Source organism: Ambystoma mexicanum, chromosome 3p (assembly GCF_040938575.1).
Source record: "Ambystoma mexicanum isolate Mex_15411 chromosome 3p, UKY_AmexF1_1, whole genome shotgun sequence".
NCBI classification, from domain to species: Eukaryota; Metazoa; Chordata; class Amphibia; order Caudata; family Ambystomatidae; genus Ambystoma; species Ambystoma mexicanum.
Window position 1 is genome coordinate 526909521 of NC_090925.1, and position 14965 is coordinate 526924485.

The 14965-nt window shown below is 47.0% G+C and overlaps 1 protein-coding gene across 1 annotated transcript in view; it reads right to left on the reverse strand.

Annotated features, from left to right (window-relative positions):
• The window catches only part of PLTP (phospholipid transfer protein), a 213630-nt gene extending 198940 nt beyond the window's left edge, over positions 1-14690 (reverse strand). The window contains exon 1 of the mRNA XM_069651239.1: positions 14555-14690. The gene's annotated coding sequence lies outside the window, so the exon portion shown is untranslated. The remainder of the gene's footprint in view (positions 1-14554) is intronic.
• Between the last annotated feature and the right edge of the window lie 275 nt (positions 14691-14965).

Sequence of the window (14965 nt, forward strand, 5' to 3'; positions counted from 1 at the left end):
GTAAATTACACTGATAGTTTCTCCTTCCGGAGATCTGGGGGATTCCTACCTACAGCCTCACCATGTTCCTGGTGGTGAACGATGACTCTAGAACCACCTCGAACTCGTCCTCGCGTTGGGAATGCGTGGCAGCATAGAGGGCCCAGAGTTCTTTTCTGATTTAGAAGTGGGACTCTAACAATCTCAGGGTTTGCTCCAGGACCTGGATTGCCCTGCACGCAAATCGTTGCTGCCGCAACACTTTAGAATTAAGTAAAGAGGGGGGCTCCCGAGGCAGTGATGAAGTTCTGGGGAATTGCACAATTCCAGGTCAGCTTCCTCGGGGTACAAGAGGCGTTGTCTGCCACACAGAGTTTTGATGGCTATCCTGTGGGGCTAGTGGGAGTCAGTGAAGGGATTTCAAAGTGGGTATCATATGCTGAGATCTCTTTAGGCCCAAAACTAGTCTGGCTGCATAATATAGGTTTCTGTCTACTTCTGGGGCAAACATAGATACTGTTGCAGTAGATGAACTGTAACAACTCTAAGGGTGGAACTGTAACAACTCTAAGGGTGAAGCTTGTTCAAGCAACCTTGGCTGGGAAGGGCAGGTTCACGATTGCTCCAGTTGGTTGAGGACCTCAAGGGTTCTTTGATTGTGGGGTTCTCCAGAGACTGCTTATATTGCATCACATCTGATCTTGAGTGGCACGACCATTGCACATTCCCCTGAATGAAAGGTGCAGCTAAACGTGGATCTGTTTTAGGGGACACGCTTCGCCCACATCTTGGTGAACCTAAGCAGCACCAGCCTTGCAGCAGTAGGTTAGTATCCACGCTTGACCTTTATCTGTTCTTTTCGGTGCGTTTGAGGGCAAGAAAATGCCATGCAAGGGTTGGTTAGTGGCATATATTAATGTTGCCGTTACCACCCTCATGCTGCAGGTGCTGAATGTTAGGCTGCCGGGGTACCGGCAACAGGGATGAGGGTGATGGGCATGGCCCATCGCAGGACATGCTCCTGGCCCACCTTGCTGCATAGCGGGTCACAAGGATCTGGTGATCCTGAAGGCAGGGGGCTGGGGTTGCCAGCACCCTGTAGTGCAGAGCTGTATGAGGCAGGTCCTCTGTCCCCAAAGAGCCGCGTAGCCCGCTGCAGCAGATGGCTGCAATGACATGCCCGAGACAGGAGTCAGTGGTCTGAATGCCTAGCAGGAAGATGCTCAGCCCTTTTATTTGTGCTGTGACATGGGTGAACACATGTCAGCAAACATGTAACTGGGCACAAGCCCTGTCGTTGTGCCTACTTCACAACACTAAATAGGGAACAGTGGTGCTCTCTGCACGTTTAAGGGCACAGCACCCATTATTTCTTCATAGTGCATGTCAGCAAGAGACACTGACATTGGCTACAGTATTGTGAGTAATTCGACCATCCGCACAGGGAGAGTGTGCTTGCCTGGGCTTTTTTGATTTTTTAATAATGAAAATGAATGATGGGAGACTAACCTCTGAGAAATGGGCAAGGCCATTCCGTGCACATTTCATCTGCTTCCCGCACAAAACGCATAGTCACATGTACTCCGGGAAGACACAGACTACAGGAGCCGTCTTGCCCTGTCATATTCAGCTGGAATGTGACAGCCTCGGGTACATCAAAGCATCTCAAGTTAGGGGGAAGGCACACCTTCCTCCAGCCATGGACAACATAATTTAAATGTCAAAGGCTCCATGGATCTGCATTCCTTTTGTCTACTTGGCTGGTGCCAGTGCATAGTAATGAGATAATTGAGGCAAGCCTGCTGAGTGGGCTTGGTTGCCGAAAAGACAACAGGAAGGCGGGACTTACACCCCTTGGTATGCAATGTGTCAACTTGAAGTTAGTTCCCACCTCTCTGTATGAAAGTCAGTGAATGGCCTGTCTGGTCCGGCAGTTAGTGCAGGTGTCCCAGCAGAGCAGACACCTTTCAGAGGGGAGAAGTATTTGGTTTGGGGGTGAAAGGAAGTCTACCCCCAGCACAAACTTCAAGGGAACCCTGCGCTTTAATCAAGAGTCACAGAGGGCTCAGTTAACCAGACCAGAGAGACACTTTCATCTACAACAGACAGGGAGATGGGTGGCACTTAGGTATATGTTGTCACCCCCTTGTCTGTACAGTTGCAGAACACTCTGGTTCTGACCTCATGCATAACAGAAGATGGTTGGTGGGGACCCAGGATTGGTTCATTAAGGTGGGCTTAGCCTGCACCAATCACTGGAGCCCATTTGGCTTTAAAAGAGGGCTGAACCCCTCACTTAGCAGATCATCTGAAGACTTTGAAAGCAGTAAGAAGGACTCATTTGGACCTGAGCTGAAGGTACAGTCTACCTTACATCTTCTGCCAGTGAACGAAGGCCAGGAGTTCCAAGATGGAAGCAAGATCCCTCCCCTAAACATCTCCTAGGGAACAGAGGGATATACCGGACTCAGAGGATCTGCCCAGCAGCTCCAGAACCAGTACCCATCCAGCACACATTGTGCCTGGTTAGTTTCTGCCAGCAAGAACTGCCGGAGAGTCTCTGGACAAAGGACAAGGCTGTTACCTGCCATCACTCTCCTGAGCTTTGGGCCGTCCTCCTTGAAAGGACACGAGCCCGACGAAGAAGATAGGAGCAGTGCCACACAAGCATCATCCAACGTCCACCTTTTAAGGACATTTTCGAAACAGTCGGGCCTGTGAAACTGCCTCTGGCTGCACCGCTGACTGTTGTCACACCGCAATCACCAGAGCCATCCAAAACACCTCGACCAGCATTCCAGATCCGCCAACCAGCACAGAGACAAAGATTCTTCGTCCAGAGCCACCGTGCCGAACAGCCTGCATACGTCCATCCAGCTTCGCTTGCCGAACTGCCTGCAACCGGGTACCCGTAGCTGTCTCCCGCCATTAACTCAGTCTCAAGGGCTGCGAAGTTCCCTGGAATCGCCTCGACGTTGTTGAGCACCAAGAACTTCTTCAGCACAATGTACATTGTGTTTCTGCACACCTGATCCTTCTGGGAAGGCCATTACAGACAGTTACGGCCCTTTGCCCCCTTGGTACTGAAACCAATAATCTTGAACTATAAGACTCATTATTTTCCCAACTGCCTTCCTGTCATTATCCAGAGTGCATCCATTTCCTTTGTGAAACTGCCCTCTGTGTTCCTTTACAGGGTAGGTTGTCTATTGTAGTGCGCTAGAACTGTCTGTTGTAGTAATACTAAAGTAGATATTTGTATACAACCTTGATTGGGCAGTCCCTTTTATCATTGGGCAATAATGGTATTTTTGCCGTGTTGCAACTAACCAAAAATCCACGACCTTGCAGAGATAAGCCTGCTGTTCCGTCCACGTTACCAAAAGTGGACAAGGGGGTCTTATAATGCACTTGCATTCCAATCTGTTCGGATCCCTTATAGTGTACTACAGGTGTGGGATTGATTGATGGTTTAGAAACCAATATTCATCCAAGGACCACCGGTGCCCCGGAAGTTGATTTGTCACAAGTATAACATCACATAGAGATTCCATGTGTGTGAGGTTCAGTGAGTTAGGTATTTCTGCCCAGTCTCCTCCCTCGAATGCAGAGATATGAAAAATACTATGGCCTTTGCAGTTATTATGTTTGTGAAATGTTCACCATCTTTTTTTTACAAGTGTTTAGTTTATTGCACATTTTGTCAAGGCATGCGCTCCTGCTAGTAACTTCTCTTATCCACTCCCAAAAGGATTATATGAGGGCTGAACGCTGGCAAAACTCAACCTAACTAATCTTCGAGGAGGAGGACCGAAGACCAGTACTGAAAACTGTTCATGGAATACCATAAACGTAGACTATATTAAAACATTGAAATAACTGAGAGCATCAGGAGTAGAGAAACAGATTTGATTTATTTTATATAATATCATTTGAAAAAGCATCAAACAAGCAAAAACACTTTTCAGGCCAAAAGATTAGAATACAAATTAAAATGTCACGTATATAAATAATTTTGCGACGGTCAGACTAGTTTTCCTGTCTGTAGCAAAGCGTTGATGTATAATAAGACCCACATGAGAAAATGTTTAGGTTCACATCCGTTTTTATTCTAGCACTGGTGTGCCTCACATGATAAAGGAGGAAATGAAGCTACAGTACAATCAATTCCATGTTGCATGAAATGTTTATAGAAGGTTTATTTAAAACGTATTGTCAGGTTGGATTATCACGTGATTTGTGTAATTTCCAAGCGAGGAATACAAAAAAGGTGTCATTTTAGTTAATGAAAGTCAATCCTACACAAGTAATTGCATGTTGCTGTACGACAAAAACTGAGAAACAATGTGAAGTGCTGGATTTGCACACTGATATCAAATCCCAGCTTCACTATTTAAGTAGGTGTGTATTGTGGAGCAACTTGTTTAATTGCATAGTACCAGAAGGAAGTAGAGCTCAGGGGCCACGGGTTTGTCTTGGAAGCAAGACAGTGTGGTGGCACACATCTTCAAATCCCGATCCCGCGCTTAGAAACCGCTTGCTGTTACTTTGATTTCAATCTGCTTCAGTGTGTTATACACGAGCAATAACATAAAATAAATACCACACCTGTCAAAATTGCAAGTGCCTAAAAATGTAATAAAATATGAGCCCTTAAGAGGGATTTCGTTCCTCAAAGGAGTCTCACGATGGTTTCACTGGTTATAGTGTTGCTTCACATATAATTGTGACTTAAAAGTAACTTATTTCATTGCTCACTCATGGCAACAGCACTTGAAAACCATGACCTTCTTCTAAGCTCAGTTTATGTTTGATAACTTCTAATCCATACATGTACCTTCCTCGGTGTTTCCAATCTATCTTCTGTATCCATGCTTGAGAACCTATACATTGTGTGAGGCCGTTAAGCCGAGTTCCGTATCTATGCACGGGTGCTTCATTATCCAGCACTGGTGCTACATTATCCAGCACTGGTGCTACATTACCCAGCATTAGTGCTAGATTGCCAGGCACGGGTTCTTCATTATCCAGCACTGGTGCTTCATTGCCCGGTACCAGTGCTTCTTTGCCTGGCACTGGTGCTACATTGCCTGGCACTAGTGCTTCACTGCCCGGAAGCAGGTGCTATACATTACCCAGCACTGGTGCTACATTGCCTGGCACTGGTGCTTCATTGCCAGGCACGGGTGCTTCGTTGCCAGGCACGGGTGCTTCATTATCCAGCACTCGTGCTTCATTGCCCGGTACCAGTGCTTCATTGCCTGGCACTGGTGCTTCATTGCACGGACAGGTGTGACATTCCCTGGCACTGGTGCTTCATTGTCTGGCACTGGTGCTTCATTACCCAGCATTAGTGCTAGATTGCCTGGCACTTGTGCTTCATTGCCAGGCACGGGTGCTTCATTGCCAGGCATGGGTGCTTCATTTTCCAGCACTGGTGCTTCATTGCCCGGTACCAGTGCTTCATTGCCTGGCACTGGTGCTACATTTCCCGGACAGGTGTGACATTCCCTGGCACTGGTGCTTCATTGCCTGGCACTGGCGCTACATTGCCTTCATTACCCAGCATTAGTGCTAGATTGCCTGGCACTGGTGTTTCACTGCGTGGAAGCTACTACTATACATTACCCAGCACTGGTGCTGCATTGCCTGGCGCTGGTGCTACATTGCCTGGCACTGGTGCTTCATTACCCAGCATTAGTGCTGGATTGCCTGACAATGGTGCTTCATTGCCGGGCACGGGTGCTTCATTATCCAGCATTGGTGCTTCATTGCCCGGTACCAGGGCTTCATTGCCTGGCACTGGTGCTACATTGCGCGGAACTGGTGCAGTTCAAAAGATCGGCCGCAGGTTTTTGGGAAGAGATGTATACCGCACAGTAGACTCCTGAGATTTGGCTGTGCGTGTTTGGGATTTTGGTCCATTCTTAGAGTCTCTGGAGCATTTTTTTGCTTGGAGTTTCTAAAATGTTTTTCACAAAGCATGAATCCTGTTGTATTTCTGTCATACACGTCTTTGCTGCTTTGAAAACCAAACCCATTTCAGAATACTAATGTATAAATGGCATAAACTTTAAATCAAAATTGTGTTGTGCACTGCCTCTCCATCACCACCTAAAGAGGGCCAAAGGTCAATGTTCCCCAGGAGGGGCATGCAGAGAAGAGACCTCCGACTGCCCCTGTGGGTGAGCGCTTCAGATATGCGCCATCTTGTGAAGAATGCTTCTAGCCTTCAGAGGTAGAGTGGGGTCGTTAAGGGTAGCAGGGTCTTCCAGCAATACCTCTGTACAAAGCCAAACTCCGGAAATTTGTAGACAGAGTTGTAGCAGAGATGGTATTTGCGCAAACATGGGTGCCAGCTATTGATTGTCCCTACGGGGGGTTCGGTCACTCCACCCCACCGTACCTGAATGTGCGCACTAGATGGGGTCGAAGCAAGGGACCTTGGGTTTTTCCCCGGTTTCCTCCCAAGATTATTTTTTTTATGACAAATTGCCTCTCACAGCACATTTTTCCAAAGAAACTGGAAAAAAATCTGTAGTACTTACAGGCATTTCGGAATACTTGAGCCCTCAGCAACAGTCACCAAACCTGCTGACCTATCTTTCCAGCTTGGCGCACTAAGACATCATTAGTTCTCGATCTCCTGAGACTGGACAATTGTCGCTGCATTACCATTTATACAGTGGAGTAACTTTGCTGAAAATGTTGGGGGGAGAGGGGTGAGGTGGAGGGAGGGCGGCTGGTGGCTCTTAGGGATCGTTTCTGCAAAATCGTTTGAAAAAAAAATGTGGCTGAATGGTAGACTTGACTGAATTCGGTCACCACCATTAGTTTGAAGCCGAAGATACCGAACATGATAAGCTGGGGCTGCAGGGGTGTCCCCCGCTCGCAATGGTAGGTTTTTGGCTTCGGCTGTTGCAGTGGTGTCCCCCCCGCTTCCTCAGCATTGGTGGCAGAGGACCCAACAAAAATAAAAGAAGAAAAAGGGACCCTGCAGCGTCAGATCCATCCATCTTATGTGCAGGGTCCCTTTTTCTTCTTACAGGAGAGGCGGCGGATGGAGAAAAGGTATAGGGGGGGTTGTGGGTGTACTGGCAGTTTGTGGGGACATGGGTTTGGTTTTTTATACCTAGGTAAAAATGTATTGGCAGCCAAAATGACTACGGTCAATTTCGCCGTGATTTTGTACCTCGGTCAAACAACCTAAATCCCTGGAGGGATAACACTAGACTACTACACCACAAGACGCTGACGCTCTGTTATAACTGTTATAACTTTCATAAGACTGGTGGCCTACCTTTAAAATTCAATTGGGCCTCCACACATCTTCAGCCGGCCTGCCATGCACCCAGTGACAAAACATAACATTCACAAATTCCAATAGAACATGCAAACAATGCATTATTTATCATTCATTCAGACACAAAAGACAACACACATATGCCTGCATACACTCTCGCACACACAAATGCACCCAGTACCTCCATTGACATAGACTGTGTGCACACATTTATTTGTACATATACAATAACACATGGAAACAGTGGCACAACGTACATTGAGCCTTCCAGACTTTATCACCCCTTGATCCCTGAAATTTTGGGCTAAGTTGACTTGACCTAGCGTAACTATAGGGCCATGACTGAAAGGAACAGATTCACTGGAACATCAGCAATTCCCTTGATTTTTCCCTTCATTCAAAGACAGAAGCCATCGGTTAATGCAGTGGGTGACCAAGTATAATTGGTGTCAATTTTTAAATGCCATATGTCTCTCCAAACTTGGGTTCTGCACAGCACCTTATATGTGGGCGTGCTGATAGATTTTTTCTACAAGATTATGACTTATTAAAACTAAGGTATGTTTTCATGTGTTCAAATGGCTCCGAGCGGTGGAGTAACAAGCCGGGAGAGACGAGGGTTGGTGCGGGGGATTTTAAACAGACTGGGACATTTGTGATTGGGACACCTTTCCCATTAGGCACATCAAAGAGGGCGCCCAACGGCAAAGGTGTCCCGCTGGCAGGACCATGTGTGCTGAGCAATTCCTGCTCAGCACGCTCATTGTCCTGGCAGCAAGACACCTTACCCGTTCCGAATGGTAGAGGTGTCCAGCTGCCAGGACAATGTCTCAGGAGCTCTAGGAAGCAGAGGGTCCTCACGCTGGTCTGTATTGACACAGCATTACAATGTGACCCATTAGGCACTGATTGGGTTAAGGGGAATACTATTAGCAGGGACTTTTGTCCCTTTAGAAATGTGAATGGGAGGGAGTGATCAGAAGTGAGAAGGGTGCATACTGTTACATGCTTTATGAAATAATGTCTATGGCTTTAAAACCCAAGGGGGATTTGTTAGGCTCACATTAATCTGCATGATGCTATTGTGACTTTGCATGCAGAATGGGGAGAATGAAACTAAAGCCATACTCCCATTGCTCAACATATTTCTATGACAATGTGTATAGTGTATGGTTAGTTTACTATTAAAGGGTAGTTTATTATGTAAGGTGGTTTGCTTGCAAGGCATTGCTATAAATAATTATTTAAGCACATGAAATGTAAAGCAAAACTTTGATTAATATCTATCTCAACTAAACCTGGAAAGATGTGTGCGGTCGCTTAAATTGTCTACATCCCAGTTCAACCATTTAACCAAGTGTGTGCTCCTGAGCAAATTATTTAATCACATTGGGCCTTATCTGCAGCCCTGCAAGTGACCCTGATTCACTTCAAAGTGTATGCTAATGTATCATGGTATTATAATGAAAAGGCCTAATGACTATAGAGTTGCCCCACATATAACAATAGTGCAATTTAGGTATTTTGCACCACAAAGTTATTTGTCACTTGGCTTATTTATGAAAACTTATTCTAAAGTCACTTCCACGGTTCCTCCAAGTATCAAAGACTGATGCTACGCCTTACAATGTCCTTTTCTATGAAGTCACTTCTGTTGGTGCAATCCATATAATAATTAGCAAGTTTGTATGTATTTTGCCTCAGAGGGCTTCCTTAGACAGAGCTCTAATAGGTGAGTTTCCTGCATCTGGAAATGAACCTGCAGTTTTTTTAAATTGTGTGTTAAAAGGCCATCTTCCACTAATGTTACCAAAAAAGTAGATTGGGGGGCCGTTTGGGGGCGCCAATGAGACCATGTGGAATTCCACACATTGCACTTCGTTGCTCTCCCCCCCCACACTCTTACAATGCTTATACTCCCCTGCTTAGTTTGGCAAGTGAAGCAGTTTTTGATGGCCTGTAACCTGAACCATGATACCCATTTACTAATTTGCACCAAACCCTCCTGAAAAAGTGTCTGCAAAACTCGAAATATTTTTCACCAGTTTCGTGAAGATTATTTTTGGCGGCATGGGAAAATGTTATACAGGGCTCCTAAAAGTGTGCTTTTAACAAAATCCCATACGGTTCCTTCTGCGCATTTAGAGCAAAAACTGTTTAAAAAAAGCTAACCATGTTTGGAAGGCATATAGCACTCATTCACAGAATTTGCAGAGTATGACAGTTTTGGGTCACAGGTTTTCTCAGCTTGACTCTTTCCAATCTACTTGGGGAGGACGTACCTTCCGCCAACTTCATTTTCAAAATTAGGATGGTGGTGCTTTAGTAGCATGTGAAAAGTGGCAAGATGAATTTTAGAGGCGTTGCAGAGCTGTCGCTTGCCACATAGAATGCACCATTTGTTATTGTTAGTGTGTTCATACCTGGGGCCTTGATGCGTACTGTGAGCTCTGCTCACATTGTCCAAATGTGACACGTGCCCTCACTAGGACCAGCCCGGAGCCCAGCCCCCCCAAAAAACATACACAATAAAAAATAATAATAATAATTAAAGTACCTCTGCTCTGCTTTGAAATGCCGCCCGGGCCACGGCTCATGTTACACCGACCTAAGCTCTGCGCACTTACGCACCTTCAGACAGAAACCAGCAAGCTGAATGAGCTTCCTAGTTCCTGTCTGTGTGTCACACAAACAGAAAGCGATTCTCTGCGCCGGGGCCCCTGGAAGTGTTACTGCTAGCGTGGCAGCACAGGTGCCGGGCCCAGCAACACCCAATTCAGGGCACTGGCTGCTGACTTTGAGTCAGGCCAGCCAGGGTGAGGGACTGAGCCATACAGGGTATCCCGGCCCTGAATGTGTTGCAGTGCGGCTGCAAGGCCTCTCAGCATTATGTAATGAGACAGTGCAAGCCTTGCTGGGCACCCCAGCTGGGCTTGCGCTGCCCAATTACATAATTGATGTTTGCATCCCCCCTGTCTTCCCTCCAAAAGATGTGGGGGACAAAAAGGCATGCTACAGAAGTTGGGGGGGACAAAACCCTCTGCCCCCCTATAATTATGCCCATGCATTTATACTACAATCTGCGTCCCAACTGATGCCCATCGCCCAGACACGACCGCATGTATTCCCGTTGTGTGCATACAATCGCTGGCAGCCGGATTGGGGCACACCCAATTGAAAGTGTCGTACATATCGTCTCGAAGCGGAGGCCAAAGCGTGAATAAAAATAGTGAGAATATGATATGATATTTATAATAATGCGCTTAATACCCAGAGGTTTCTAACCGCAGACCCGGGGAATCGAACCTGTGTTGCTGTGTGTCCTTTTGCTTCCAAGGTGAGCATGTGGCCCCTGAGCTATCCTCCCAAAACAAAGATGTTCCCCTCTGCTCCTGTCTCTATCTGCTGTCTCCCCAGGCCGACTTACACTTACCCCTCTCGACCACCCACCTGTTCACTCACTGTCCCCCCAATACAAACCCAATACCCAGCGTACTGGCTCTCCGCCACTCTACCACCCAACACTGTGTTTTGCAACTGTATTATTAAGACTGGAAGAAACATAGGGAAAGACAATGCCGAAGAGTAACTCTGGTCGGTGCAGGCCTGGGAATGACCTTGCCGTCCCAACCAGGCAGCTGTAACAGAAGCAAACCCACGCTGGCAGAGTAGCTCAGCGAGCTATTGCATGAATGCATTCCAGGATACAGATGCTTTTTAAAACATTGTTCTCTTTAGTTCCTGTCCAATTAGAACTTTGGCCACTGTTCACAGGACACTTTTTTGCCCAATATCTTCACACTCATACCAGGAATGTCCCTTTCGTACATAGAGGTCATTCATTGCGAACTATGAAGTGATCTCTGAAACCTAGTATGAATTAAGGGGGAAGATTGGGGCACGGCCCATTTCAATGTTTTGTGGCTCAGTCTGTGGGTCTTCTTGCCAGTATTTCATATGAGCTGTAAGTACTGGGAACCTCATCAACTTCTGTCAAAATCTGAAAACATATCTTATCCCTAAATCTTAGGGACGGCTTCAGGGCCTTTCAACCTTTTCAGTTGAATTGGGCCCGAGCCAGAAAGGGGGGTCAAGCAGCTAACAGCAACATATATGTTAAATGTAAAATGTCAAAGGTATTTGTACCGTGCACCGTCACCAACAGAGTTGGTCCCCAGGCGCTGTGGCGGATCTGCAAACTAGAAGGTGGGATGGGTTAGTAAGGCGAAGAGGGAGTAGGATAGTGAGAGGGGTAGTGTACTGTTGGCAGCTTCAACTCGGTAAACACTGCGTGCTGAGCTTTGGTGTGAGCATCTGATCGATGTCAGTCCTTGTGTGCTGTTGGTTCGGCTTATGTGTTGTGGTGTAATGCATGCGGCTTGCGGTGTGAGAGTTGGTTGTGTGTTTTTTGAGTGAGTTAAGTATGCAGAGAGTTTGAGCTTTTTGGTATCTTTAATTCATGACATTAAAGGCATGCTTGTCACGCGCACATGTTACAGGCTGCCCTTTGCTGGCTCTTGTCACCTTAATTCAAGGCTTTAAATGTGTGCTTTGGTGCGCTCACTTTACAGGCTGTCTTTTCTGGCACCCAGCAACTAGGAGCGTTGTCATCATCTGGTTGCCTTTTGCTCAGGTTTTGTCTACATTAGTGCCTTGATGACAAAGAGCAATTAGTGGCTTTTCAGGGGACTTTTAGTGTTTCAGCGCCCCGCTGGGTGCCTGCCCGTGATAATCTGCAGCAGGGCTTTAAGTGGGGTAAGATATTGAGGAGGGCCCTCATTTGGGGGCATTGCTTGTGGGATTGGTGTGGCCTAAAAAAAGGACACAAACCATAGTAAGGTACGCAAACAAATATCTAAATGAATGTAAGCATTTATATATTTATATACGTACCTTACTATGGTTTGTGTACTTCAAGATGGCTTGAAAAGTACACAAACCATAGTAAGGTGGGCACACAAATATATAAAATTTATATATTTGTGTGCATACCTTGTGGTTTGCATACTACTGAAGCCATCTTTTAAAAACATTTCTATGTTTATAAAAGGTGGCTTGAAAAGTATACAATTCAATTCATCTATTATAAAGCTTTGAAGACGGACGTCTTTGTCTGCCAGCAAAGCTTTATATAAAATGGCTTGAATTATGTACTTTTCAAGCCATTTTTTCTAAGCATAGAAATATGTTGAGGAGTCCCCAGGTTTGCCAGGGGTTAAAGACGCCTCAGCGACCTGGGGAGGGGGTGGGGAAACAAAGGGGCAGTAACTTCCTCTGGTGACCCCTCACTAGAGGGGTCACCAAAGGAATTTACAGTGACTAACAGAAGTGCCAGCCAGCAGTAGCTATGCTGTGGCTGGCTGGCACTTCTGTCAGATTGCCTGACTTAATGGCAGGCGCATCTCCCGTCGCAACTGCAGCGGATAATGTGTCCAGCCAACGTTGTGGTGGTACTGGGGGCTCTAGCAGGGCCCTGGCTCAACCCCACCTTTAGGAGTCTGCCGGGGCCGGTCCCGGGTGGCATCAGCCCATTTAAAGCACTGATCTGCAGTGATTAACACCTTCTCTGCCATTTCTCTGTATCTATTATTATTTAAAGACCACAAGGATGGATGCTGCAGACTGTTTTCACAAACTGTAGTCAAAGCCAAGGGGCCCCCAAACATCATATTGAAATGCACCCCCCAACCTCCAGACAAATCTTCAGCCAGGACTGGTAAGTCTTAACCTGCCACACACCTCCACTTCCCCCTCCCAGTGAACTGGAATAGCACATATTAGTGAATCTCTTAGTTACCTTATCCCCCATACCCCCCTCCGATAAACTACCACCCCTCTTACCATAGACAACCCATAGTCAACCTCAACCGTGACACCATCCTGCTCCCGGCTTAATGTTGCCCCTTTACTAATAATAACCGCGTGCTCCTCTCTGACAGCGTCTCCACACTTTCAGTAAATATCCCAGGACTGCCTCCTAGCCTCATTGCATGCATACCTGACTAACCTCCGGGTTTTTACGCTCTTCTCCGGGCCTCCGGGTTTTCCGTCCGTCCCTGCATATCCACTAGATTTGTGTGCTTTGATCCCTTTCCTGCCATGCATGCAACACCTGCAAGTAACGAGTGAATCTTTCTTTGCTGCTCCCCACCACCCCACCATCCAAATGACCTCATGTTTGACTTCAAAGCGAGTTAACCGTGTGACATTACGTCCTCCGCTATGGCTATGGTGAAAATGTGCTATACCACATGTGGATTAAAAAAATAAGCTATTGTGGGGTGTTCGAGAGATTTCATTATCACGTTGATAATGCACGCAGTTTACGTACACATTTGAATAAATATGTATATGTACTTATTACAATCCTGTTAGTGGGCGCGACCTTGCGAACCTGTGGGCGGGGCATTCTGGTGATGTAGATCTCTGGGTTTTCTTTTTGGGATGTAGGCCGGTATGAGCTGCCCCCTTTGCAATCAGGAAAGCTCCGGTTCCAGAGTGGCAGCATCCCGCCCCTTACTAGAAGTAACCCCCGCTGCGAGCAATATAGCAGTCTTTCTACCAATAACCCCTGCTCCCTGCAGTCTAGGCCATCCTTCTGGCCTTTAATAACATAGCACCGATGACCTATTGCTCCTCTACACCTCCGTGGGTCCGTTTAACGGTCTCCTGCTACATTACTCTTAGTAACTCTGGAGGATAACTCAGCGGCAACGTGTTCGACCCCCGGGTCCACGCCTAGAAACCTCTGGGTATTTAAGTGCGTTATAAATACGTAACTGAGACACAAACCAATTAAGCAACTAAAAAAAAAAACGATTCTTGTAACAGCGCCTCAATGCCCGTGGGCTGTGTGAACGCTTTAAAAAAATGCAAAAATAAAACCCTCCCATCATTAAGATATATCGCACACCGTGTCTCACGTGCACTAGCACCATATCCTCAGTTCTCCCCTTCGCATAATATATTTATTCCCAATGGTTTTCTGTAGCTAAACCCATAGAAGCAAAGGGCACCCAGGTTTCGAGTACTTTGACCTACAGCCAACAGCCCACAGGTTCGCCCACCATTACACTGCCCCCGTCTTTTCTTAGAGAGCCCAGCAGAGCAAAGATAACAAACATGGGGCAAGGGCGCTATATAAAAACCATTTTACTTTGCATCGCCAACAATGTGCACCACCTGGCGCCAACGAGGCCGAGCCTAGGACCTCCCCCCCTAGCACCCGCCCTCCTCCTTCCCCTCGCCTCACACAAAGTCTGCTTTTCTTACCGTCCCCTGCTCTGTTGCGTTGGAATGCGTTCAAGGAGCTGAGGTTACTGCTGGGCAAACTTCGCTCCAGGCCCCGACTTCTGAGGAGAGCACGGCTGCTCGCAGACTTTATACAAAGCTTCAGGGCCTGCCCCTCCTCGCCCGCCGCAGTGAGGTCTTGCGGGGGGAGGGAGGAGAGGCGAGGGGCTGCGTCGAGCCGTGTCCCGACACGCTCTAGCATGACTGTACCCGCCCGTGAGGCCTCCGTCCGTGTGCCCTCAGTTTCGCCCTGGATCTTTCTGCATTTTTTAAGAGCGAGCCCCAGTCGTCTTAGACAGCCGTTAGCGTTGTGTGTCTTAGGGTTGTTACCTTGTTATGGAGTTGGTGGGTCAGAATCTATTCCCTTTAGTTTCACAGTAATGCAATGTCCGG